The sequence below is a fragment of the Pseudophryne corroboree genome, chromosome 10 (genome assembly GCF_028390025.1).
Source record: "Pseudophryne corroboree isolate aPseCor3 chromosome 10, aPseCor3.hap2, whole genome shotgun sequence".
In the NCBI taxonomy this organism is placed as follows: domain Eukaryota; kingdom Metazoa; phylum Chordata; class Amphibia; order Anura; family Myobatrachidae; genus Pseudophryne; species Pseudophryne corroboree.
The window spans coordinates 166,844,670-166,856,990 of record NC_086453.1 but is presented as its reverse complement, the minus strand read 5'-3'; the positions used below and the strand labels follow the sequence as shown (position 1 = coordinate 166,856,990).

Sequence of the window (12,321 nt, the reverse complement as noted above, 5' to 3'; positions counted from 1 at the left end):
TTACTCTTTTTTTTTTCATCAATAATTTACAGTACTTTATGGGGTACAGAAAAGAAAAATGGATGGGTAGTAGAGCACAATGGGGCGGTGGGGGTGGCATATGTGAGGGAGCATCCGGATATGTAGAGGTACATTCACATTGATAAAAAGCAGAGGGAACATACATATATTAAGGGAAGTACGGAAGTAACAGTAAGTATTAGAGATCATTGGTATGAGGATCTGTTGACCTGCAAATTCACAGCACATTGAGAGATACAGATTATGGCAATATAAACAGATACATTTACTTAAAGAGAAAACAGAGCATAAACCAAAAACACAAATTAAACATTAGAATAAAGCCAGTGGGAAGGAGAAAGGAGAATATCAAAATATAGTACGGGGAAAAACTCAAGTGGTAGTCAGTTGAGTGATTACTCATTGAGGGGGGTTTCATTTAGACTAAAATTAAGCGGGTCACTGTGGGATGTGTTGGGGAAATATTGGTATCCCTCCCCAATGGTAACAAACATATGCCATGGGAACCAATGCGTCATGGGAGAGGAGGTGGCGCTTGGGGAAGGGATGTATTCGGTTTCCATAAGGAAGTGATGATTCGTTTTACAGATAACTTTCAGTAAAGTAGGGGATAGAGGCTGTTTCAACATCTGTGCGAGGTTGGCTTGAGCACCTATTAAGATGTGGCCCATGACATATCTACTGGCAGAGGGGACAGTAGAGGGAACAATATGGAGTAGCGCCAAGGTCGGCTCTGGGGAAAGATGTGTACCTAAGACTTTATTAATCAAGGCAAAAACTTTGGACCAGTAACTGACAATCACTGGACAGGACCAAAATATGTGGTAAATGTGACCAATAGAGCCACATAGCTTCCTACATTGGTTGCTACAGGAGGGCCAAAATCTGTGTAGTCGGTCTGGGGTCAAATATAGTCTATGGACTAGTTTTATATGCATTTCAGTGTGATTCAGAAATTGAGGCATGGAGTAAGAGGCCAGAAAGATTCTCTGCCATTCAATTGGTGACAGCGTTCTACCTATATCCAATTCCCATTTTAGCTGGGCTCTAGATTTGGAAGGGCAGGAGTTATCAACTTTTTATACCAGAATGAGATATCACCACTAGAGTTAAATAGGGAAAGTCGAGAGAGAAGCATTTGTGAGGTTGTGTCTGGCGAGATCGATGCAGAAGGGATCGATTTCCACCAGTGTGCAATTTGGAAGTAATGGAAAAGTTCCGAAGCAGGTAAAGAGAATTTTTGTTGCAGAGATGGGAAGGGTAATAGGAGAAGACCATCCAGTAAGTCACCTAAGAGTAATACACCTAGGTTTCTCCATTTAGAGAGGTTCAGGTGAGGTATCATCGTTGCGAGTGTGGTGATGGAAATCTGTGAGATAGAACAGGCAGGGGATGGCATAGTGGTGGATAGTTTGTCCCAGATTTTCAAAGAGGCTTGTGTGGATGGGAGTAGGTTGGGAAGGCGTGGTCGGAGCGATCTAGGGATGCGGAACAGGTCCATGAGAGGGAAAGAGCGAGCATGGGATTGTTCAAGCTCCACCCAACCAATGTGGGAGTCAGAGTTAAAATAGTTTTTAAGGGAAGCCAAAAGACATGCTTCTTGGTATAAATGAATATCGGGGTGGTACAATCCTCCTAGTGCCCTTGGCATTACCATTTTAGAGTTGGCTAATGTGAGTGGCTTTGAAGACCATACATATCTTGTCAGCATGGAAGAGCAGATCTGAAGGGCCTTCCTTGTGAAAACATATGGGATCGTGTGGAATAGATACATTAATTTGGGTAAAAGGGACATTTTAAATGCAGCCATACAGCCTAACCAGGAGACATCATATGACAAGGAGTTTGCGAGGGCCTCTAGCGTCACCACCAGAGGGGAAAACTTGGATGTGAAGACAGCGGGGGTATTAGTGGGGATGTTGATAGCCAAATATTTTATCATATTTTTCAGCCAAATGTATGGGTAAGAGGTTTGGAGGGAGAGCAAGGAGTGAGATAGATTAATAGGTAGGGCGTCAGTTTTTGTGGTGTTGAGCTTATACTAAGAGGCTGAACTATAGGCATCTAGAATAGAATGTAAAAAAGGGAGAGTAGTAGTAGGGTCAGAGACGAAGAGGAGAACATCATCGGCAAAAAAGGCTCAGTTTGTGGTGGGAGGAGCCAATCTGCAAAGCTGGGAATTTGGGATCGTCGCGAATGGTGATAGCAAGGGGTCAATTGATACAACAAATATTAAAGGGGATAGGGGGCATCCTTGTACCATTTGTAATAGGAAAGGAATCAGATAAAAGAACATTGCTGAACACCCGGGCCATGGGAAAACTATATAAGGCTGAGATAGAAGATAGGATACGTTTTTTAAAACCAAAACGAGTGAGAACTTCACGCATGTATGACCAATTCAGTCTTCTGAAATGCTTTCTCAGCATCAAGGGACAGCAGGAGGAGACCATGATCGTTAGGGAGGGAATCAATCAAGTTAAAAACCCTGCGCGTGTTGTCTGACGATTGTCTCCCCGGAAAAAAGCCGTTTTGGTCCGGGTGTTTCAGCAATGGAAGAAATTTGTTAATACGAGTAGCAATTTATTTGGCGTATAGTTTGATGTCGCAATTAAGCAATGCAATAGGGCGGTAGTTGTGACAATAGGCAGGGTCCTTTCCGGGTTTAGGAATAGTTACAATACGTGCTTCCAGTAGTTCTGCAGGAAGGGTACCCTGGTCAGAGAATTCGTTAAAAAGGTCAGTTAGATAGGGAGATAACAGGTCATGGAATGTTGTGACATAAAAATCTGTGACAAACCCATCCGGGCCGGGGGCCTCGTTATGAGAAAGTGACTTGATAGCTGCGGAGACTTCAGCAGTGGATCATGGAACTTTAAGTACGGATAATTGCTCCTGGGTGAGGGTGGGAAGAGTAAGATTGTTTAGAAAGGAGGAAATAGAGAGTGAGGTAGGTTGGGGGATTGAAGATACAGATAGCAAGTTGTAAAGTTTAGAGTAGTATTGTGCAAAATGGTTCTTAATGTCTCTAGGATTCAGAACTTTTTGCTTAGAAGGAGAATAGAGAAATTTGATCCTATTTATAGCTTGTTGAGCTCAAAGTTTACGGGCTAACATCCCACTGGATTTATTACCTAGTAGATAGAACTTTGCTGCATTCTATTCAATGCAGCTTGAGTACGAGCAAGGAGCAGTTTCTGGAGTTGGCTGCGAACACTGGAGAGTTCATTTTTGAGAACTTTTCAGTTAAGCTTCTAAGTTCAACTGTAGTTGGACAGCTTGTTTCTTGAGAATGGCTCCAGCCTGAATGGCGGCCCCACGTGTAACAGCTTTTAAAGCACACCAGTGGTTTATTGTGGAAGTATCTAGAGGGGAGTTAACAGATAGATTTATTATGGAGTACAAAATATTTTTTTTAGACAGGGGATTCTTTAGGAGATATGGATATAGGCGCCACAGTCTGGAAGGAGTCTGGGCGTTGTGGAAGTTTCATTTCCAAAAAACGGGGGCATGGTCATACCATGTAATCGGCAAGATATCAATGTCTCTAGTTTTTTGGAGAGACCATTTATCATATAGAATTAAATCTATTCTAGAATAGGAGTTATGGACTGGGGAGTGGAATGTATATTCCCGCCCTGAAGGATTGTGGGTTCTCCAGACATCGTATAAGTCAAATTCAGCTAGTAAATTGCGGAAGGCTAGGGAGGGACCGGTTTGGGCAGATGGGATGGGGTGAGGGGGACGGTGAGATTTGTCCATCTTGGAGTCTAGAACCAAATTATAATCACCCAAAACAACCAGGGTACCCTTGAGTGATTTACGGATTAAGAGAAACAATTTGTGAAGAAATGGCACCTGGTTAGAGTTGGGCACATACAGGCATACCAAAGAAGTGAGTTTGTCATCTAGGAGACCCATAATGATCAGGTAGCGACCATTTTTGCCCGTGATTTGTAAGTGGAGAACAAAAGAAACATTTTTGCTAAACAGAATAGCAACACCATTACGCTTAAATGGGCCTTTCGCGTAATATCCTACAGGGAAATTGCTATTTTTGATGGGGATGGGGGGGGGGGGGGGGTGAATAGAGGAGAAATGAGTTTCCTGTAGTGCAACAACATCTGTCTTTGTCGATGAAAAAAGGAAAGGGCTAGTCTACGTTTATTAGGTGAATTCAATCCCTTGACATTAAGAGAAAGAAGTTTCAGCATTAGGAATACAGGTCAGGAATGAGGGGAGGAAAACTATTATGAAAATAGTAAAAGCAACCGAACATGGAGAAAGAGTACCTCGCTGGATAGGGGATTGGTGAATATCTGGAGCTCGGTAGGGAGGGGAACATAAGGGGAGCGGACAAAAAGGGGTTAACCAAAGGATATAGGAGGGGAACCAAAAAAGTTCCAGTATATTGGACCTACATGACTACTGCAGGGGAGGGGGAAAACAGGGAAACGTGCAGTAGTATAAAGAGAGTTGAGGGCGACCCGGCAGAGCAGACATCGCCACTTAAACAGAACATCTTAGAGAAGTACAAACATGTGATACATAGCTTATTAATATACGAACAGAGACATGGGAGAGTTTAACAGGTAGTCTACAGAGAGTATACTCTAAACGTAACAACTCCCACAAAAATATCAACTAATGGCAATATAGAAAAACAAGTGAAAGAGTTAATCTGTTATACATAGACCTAGATAGTATTCAACATTTTAAATGTACATTATACTTAATAAAGACTTCCCTTCCCAGTGGAAGGGAAAAGGTCTAAGACATCAGAAGACGAAGCAGAATTGAAAGGACCTGGTGTCATGTTTAAGTAAGTCAGGTGTTCGACCATTCCTGATGGATAGTCAAGGCACGGGCTGGTTCGGAAGGCTTTTGAACTGAAATATCCCAGTCCATTAGCAACTTAACTCCTGCGTTAAGGTAGGAGATAATTTAGATAGAGTCCTCGTAGAAAATTATTAATTTGACTAGAAATCTCCAGCGGTATGGGATGTCATGGGACCGAAGAGCGAGGGTGATAGGTACAAAGGCACGCCTCTTTGCGATGGTAGCAGCAGAGAAGTCCTGGAATATTTGAAGACCCCCGAGGGCATCAGAGTTCTTGGAATCCCTAGCTGCTCTCAGGATGCGTTCTTTAACCGTGAAGAAATGGACAAGGAGGACAGTGTCTTTAGGCAGGTCAGATGAAACAGTACGGGGTCTGGGGAGGCGATGAATACGGTCAATCAGGAGTTCTTTGGTATCAGCAGCAGGAAGGAGCTTCTTGAATAAGGCAGTAGCGTAGGATTCCAATTCAGAGTTGGTAACTGAGTCGGGGATGCCTCTGATTTTGATATTATTGCGTTGAGATCTGTCCTCTAAATCTGCTAGTTTTGTCTTAAACTGTTCCAGATCTTGTGTTGACGATCATGGGAGGAGATCAAATCATTGTGGGAGGCGACAAGTTCCTCCATTTTGCATTCTAAGTGGTCAGTTCTGTCCCCTATAGCAACTAATTCAGTCTTGACCTCGCGGACAGCTGAAGTTAGATCTTTAGAAAGTCCAGATTTGAAAGAAGATAGGATTTGACAGATGGACCTCACATGTAAGAGGTGCATCCAATTTGCAGTCCACTCCTGATGCTGAGAGAGTGGATGACAGGACGTCCGACACAGCAGGGTCTGAGTTGGTGGACGGAAGGGGACTGCCCTGTAAGGAAGAAACTTGAAGGGGTTTCTGGGAGGGAAAGGAGATTTTGTAGGGTATTGAGTCTTTGTTTTTGGGAGGCACATCTTGTCGTCGGAAAAGGTCCCAAGTGAAGAATATAGGGTACACCGATACAGCTGGGTTCAGGCAGAAGATAAATGTGAAGAAGGTATACTCAGTCACAGAAGCAGTAAGTACATGGTGGTTAGGCAAACATGAGTGGCGGTGAAAGGGACGTGAAGCTTTCACATTGTGAGATGGTAGGGCTATAGAAACAGTAATGAGGCAGGACGGGATGGTAAGAAATGCTGTGCCTGTCTATCCCTGAAAGCTGCAGGCAGGGAGGGACCATACAGGTAGCCTGAGAATGTGGCCCTAGGGATGTGTGGAGTGGACAAGCACACAGGGCAACACCACAGCTGTATAGCTGGAGCTCCTTGCAGAGATTGCAGGCTGAAGATGGCCACCAATCTCCACCAATTATCCTAGATATATATTTGTGGGCTCCTTGTCAAGCTTCACGTATACATTAGTATCACCCAATTGCCTGTATATTTCCTCAGTATAGTCGGTTAGATCTTGAATGACGATACCACCCCCCTTATCTGCGGGGCATATTGTAATGTCTTTATAAGCTGCAAGGTCTTTCAAAACCCTCCACTCAAGTGTTAACATGTTGCATGTCACATTTTGGGGTTCATTGTCACATTCCTCAGTGCAATGAGGCATAGTTCTCGTAAAAAAAGATTTAGGGGGACATTTACTAACCAGTGATAAGAGCGGAGAAGTGAGCCAGTGCAGAAATTGCTCCATCAATCAATCAGCAGCTCTGTATCATTTTATAGTATGCAAATTATAGATTTTACTTCAGTGCTGATTGGTTGCCATGGGCAACTTCACCACTGGCTAACTTCTCCGGTCTTATCACTGCTTAGTAAATGTCCCCCTGTATCCCTATATTTGTCAAGATGGGATCAAAGGTGGATTTCATCTTTAATGGACATGATGGAATAGTGCTATTATAACTAAAAATTATTTGAGTCGTAATTGATTATTTAGACTATTAAGGTCAATTTTGCTGTTAAATCTATCATATGAATTTGTAGGAACAAAACTCAGTCCTCTGCTCAATACCCTTGTCTCAGTATCACTAAAGGTTCGCGAGGATAGGTTACAGATTTTTTCTTGATCTTCATGTTGTGCCATCCTCTCCCTTTGGCATTGCTTGCCTCTTCTCACCCTTTCTTTCCTCCTGGATCCAACTAAGCCCAGGTTTGGGATCAGAACATGAGCCCAGTTGGATCAGTTTCCATGGTGACAGGAATGCAGTCCTGCACCTCTGATGTGTCTGAATACTAGTTCCACCTCCTCAGGCCCACCTAACCAAGAACGTCTGCCTGGAGCCGCAGGGAGATGCCGGGCACCCGCTGAAGTTTTGTTACCAGCAGTCGCCTGGCTCCCTCCCTACAGCAACAGCTGGAGGCAGGAGCTCACTCTTGAGCTTTTGCTCTGGCAGTGTGCACTATGGGAGTGATGTCATGACGTCTCTCCCATAGTTCTGAGTAGCGGGCGGTTGGACGGACGGTGGCGGTCATACGCAGGAGTGGGGCTGAAGGTAAGTATTGTGGAGGGGTTTTGTATGTGTAAGCGGCGCAAGAAAGGGAAAGATGAACATGTACTATATTTATAAAGTCAGTGGGTATCAACTCTAACTTATGCCAACAGGAAATATTAGCCTCAAAAATAGATATTATATCCCTGTAGAACCATGCATCTTAGTGTGGGAACATTCTACAAAAGTCAATTTAGTATATAACTACAGGGGCATTACCACAGGGGGCAATACTACTTGGGGGATACTACATGGGGGCATTACCGCTAGGGACAATACTACTGGGGTCATAGCTACTGGTGGCAATACTACATGAGGGCATAACTACTTTGGCACTAATACATGGGCAATACTACAGGTGGCATTACTACTGGGGGCACTACTACAAGGGCAATACTACACAGGGGCATTACCACTGGGGGGCACTACCAAAGAGGGCATTGTATAGGGGACACTTCATAAGGGGAATCACTCCTGGGGACATAAGGGGCACTACTACTGGTGGAACTGCATAAGGGGCACTACTACTGTGGGAATTGTATAATGGGCGCTATTGTGGGCATTATGTATATTAGGGGTGCTACTACTGTGGGCTTTGTGTATAAGGGGCACTAATGTGTGTTATAACATGAATAAGGGACACTATTATGTGGTGTAATGTGAATAAGATTGTGCTACTGCATGCACAATTTCTTTATTACATAGGTGCCGGGGGTGGTGAGTTCCCCCGCCTCTCTAGGACCACTTTAACCACTGTATACATATATACACACATATATATATATATATATATATATACAGTATATATATAGATATACACATATTGATATAAATAGAAATACATACATATATAATACTAACTCTAATGGTAATGTATGGATGCATGTATTCTAGAATATTTATATAGTATATAGAATTTATAAATTGTTAGCAGCTACCTGCAGCACCACAGTGTCACTAACAGTTACAGTTCTCAACTCACAGTGTTGCAGACTAGCAGGCTAGCTCCTGATGAGATGACCAGCCCTGCTGCTGATTCTTACAACTGAGCTGAGCTTTGCCTGCTGATTCTAAAGAGGCCATCCAGAGCAGGCTGCAGAGATTGACTTGTGTGATGATGACCTCATCATCTTGTGAGATCCTAGCAGTGGTGCTGTGGCTGGAAGTGGCTGTGAGGGACGTACATGACAAGGGACAAACAGCCAGGTGACACATACATACATCCCTTCTCCCGGTAGCCCGACCCACCGCTCGCCCATCTGCCCACCTATCCATCCACTGATTTATATAATAAAGGGGAAAAAATAACCCCACCGCCCCCCAAAAAAAACCTGGCTACTGGTGTGCTCTGGCATGGGTCGTCTGGCTTGCCTGGGCCCCCTGGCATGCCTGAGCCAGGGCAATCTGTACACCCTCCCTCCCTCTCTCAGCACCACTGCGCACGGCCACCGAACTCGGGCAGCATTATATCCGGAACCATAGACTTAAATTAATATGCACCACCACTCAATAGTCCATCATTTAAATTAGCTCTCAAACAAACAGATGTTAAACAACCTATACTACATACTAAAGAAAACATAGTAAACAGAGGGATTCATTTAGACCCCTGGGGCTAACTGTGTCTAATAAAGAGATCCATTGACCAGGCAGTAGCCAGGCATTTTTCCCAGGAAAGACGTAATATGTCTGTGCTCCGATACAGGATGATAGCACAGGTCAGCGTGAAGCGGGAGTGGAGGGCCTTGTAAGGATATATATTTGTTTTATCACTGTGTCCACTTTATCCTGATGACGGGGTGCCAGTTCCCAAAACATTGATGTTTTATCACTAAAGTTTTTCACCCATTTAAAGTCTTGGAGTGCCGCCTTTATTGTTCATTGGTGTATATGGGGTTGCGATACTCCAGTAGGGCACACAAGTAAGTTGTCTTGGAAGAAGAGTTGCGCTACCCTGTCTGAGTAATCACAAACAGTGCATATTCCATATGGCTCCTAATGTAACCCCAGACTCTCATATATCACCTGGCATCAGGAGCAACGACCTATGAACAAAACACATTTTTAAAGACAGCAGAAATGGTGAAGTGATTAGCCCAGCTGTGGCTTATAAAATCTAAAACCCTGACTGGATTTCAGACCTATTGCTGCTGTTCCCACCCTGCAAAAGCCTGCCATTCCACATTAACCTCATGTGGAATCATACTGTCCCTGTCACACTTTAGGGACAAAAGTAATGAAAATATATATACTTTAATATGGAGTTGGTCTCCACCAGCTATAACAGGCTTTCCCAACCAACGTTTGACAACACAACCTACATCACTTCTATCCCTGCCTTGCTCCTGTTCCTTCACACACATCCCCGTGCTGCCAGACACATTCAACAGTTTGCACCACTCATCACAGTTCACCCATTCCATTGGGTCACATTTCAACCCTAATTTGCATGCCATTAGGGCAGCATTCTCAAACCCCCCTTTTTTTCACCTATACAATTTCCCCTTTTCAGACAATCATTTTCCACCAAGTCTGTACCTCACTGTCACACTAACTTTTACTCTTTATTCTCTCAGTCAATCCCGGGTTTCTCATTCATTTCCCAACACCCCTTTTCCTCTCCAAACAGTGCATGTTTTAATACATCTCTAATTGAACCTGTTAGTGTACTTCTGTACTTTTGTACCCTTTTTTTATTTTACAATTTCTTATTTCTGATTCCTAATACAATAATGGTCACCACACTTAGAAGACATGGTTTTCCTAGTAACCCATTAACTTTTACTTGACGAGGGACTTCACGCTGGATACGTGGGTATCATAGCAACCCACCAACACTGAGTTCCAGACGGGCGGAAGCTTGGTATTCAATCTCCGCCAGCATAACTATACCTACGTCATGCCGTATGATGACGCGGGTATCCTAGCAACCAGGGATAACAACACGCGGCGGAAGCCCAGACTGAAACTTCCGCCAGCATAGCGCGATCTAACTATGTCGCCCTGAGCAATCACGTAAGCACTCAGCTTCCACCTCAGCAACTTTCGCTAACTCTAATTAGATTCTACACAGCTAATAGGGATATGATTATCTTTCCATTCCCCTTACGATTTTTTAACACAATAGGGCGGTAATAGCATGTAAAACTTCCGCCCTCCCTTAAGTCCGCCCCTGTGATGCGTCCCTTACTGGCCTCCGATTGGACTAGAAGTTAATACAACCATGCCCTCATTATTAGCCACAGGTGTACAGCAATTTGCAGGGGCACTTAAATACTCTGACAGAATACCTGGAAGAGCAGCTCAGAAAGGAAGTGAACAAGCCCATGAATGGGTGAAACGCGTTTTCCTCCTGGGCACATGCCTGCCTGACATTGGATTGGGTGATATTTGATCCGTTATTATTTCAGATTTCAAGCGTTAGCATTTTCTTTAGGGCATATGCCTGGTTATTGTCAGATTGATTGACATTTAATCCCTCATTTTTCCAGACCTTTATGCCTTAGCAGTATACTTATATAATTTTGGGGCATATGCCTGGTTATTGTCAGATTAATTGACATTTGATCCCTCATTTTTCCAGACCTTTATGCCTTAGCAGTATACTTATATATTTTTGAAAGCAGATGCTGGATTGGGTGACATTTGATCCCTCATTTTTTCATGTGTTATGCATTTGCAGTATACTTATGTATCTTTATAAGCATTTATTCAACTAACTTTTTGCTGCTATCCGCTGATTACATTTCTCCTTGGCATATGCCTGCTTAATATTGGATTGGGTGATATGTGATCCTTTATTATTTCAGATTTCAGGCTTTAGTAGTTTCTCTAGGGCACTTGCCTGGTTGTATTTGGATTGGGTGACATTTTTGATCCCCCACTCTCTCAATTCTAATGCTTTAGCAGTATATTTATTTCTAATAGCAGATGCTGGATTGTGTGACATTTGACCCCTCATTTTTTCATTTTTTCAACTCTCATACTTTAGCAGTATACTTATGTATCTTTGCAAGCATCTATTTAACTAACTTCTGCTGGTATCCCCAGCTATGCCGATCATAATTATGTCCCCTGTGGTTACATGCCTGTTTCCCTTGGGCACATGCCTGTATGATAAATTGACTAGATAGCATTTTTGATCTTTTGACTCAGGTCGTACTACTTAGCAGCATATTCTGACAACCCTTAAACAATTTAGTAACGAATTTTGCTATTTTTTCCAACTGATTTTGTGATACCTTATTAACTAAGAATATATGCTTTTCTCTTTCTTTCCCAACTTGGCTTCCTTCTGTGAACTCTCATCCACGATTCTGGGGAGCGTGCCCCCGCAGGGGACACGCCTCTTCAGTCTAACGTGGACAGCAGATTCACACCTATCTAAATAGCTGCTATCTCCCCTCCTCACCCAGTCCCCATCACGCTTTTGGAGGACTCCATCCCTCCATTTCGGTGCACTCTCATTGGTGCTGTAGGGTCCAACCTTCCTACGACCATACCCCTGCGTTCACGCCCAATCTCGTCCGATCTTGGAAGCTAAACGGAGGTGGGCTGGGTCAGTACCTAGATGGGCGACTTCTAGGGAATACCCAGTGAAGTAGGAGGACTATCTTCCCTATAGACTTAACACCAACAGCAGTATCACCACTTACACTCATTCCTACTATTCTCTGAACTTCCAATCGTTACGACCGTCTGTGTCATTGGCCGACCAATAGGATCTTTTCTCCATGTGTTCATTGGCCGACTAATAGAATCATTTTTCTATGTGTGGATTTTCCCACCAATATAGCTAACCCAACCAGGGTTCATTAATACAAACATTGTTTGTACTGATCTTTGGCAGACGGAAGTAGCATAATATGTGGCTATCTTCCTATATGCGGTTATCCAGGCATAATCAAGATCAGAACATTCCTTAAATTTGAAGCAGCCACTTTCCATTGGATCCATTCACAATTGTATTTGGCATATATGTCCGGATGAAT

General features: G+C 43.4%; 1 protein-coding gene and 1 pseudogene across 1 annotated transcript in view; both read left to right on the top strand.

The window, feature by feature from the left end:
* The window catches only part of MFRP (membrane frizzled-related protein), a 211,523-nt gene that overhangs the window by 62,169 nt on the left and 137,033 nt on the right, over positions 1 to 12,321 (top strand). The gene's annotated exons all lie outside the window — the stretch shown is intronic.
* LOC134968235 (5S ribosomal RNA) lies at positions 11,819 to 11,937 on the top strand (annotated as a pseudogene).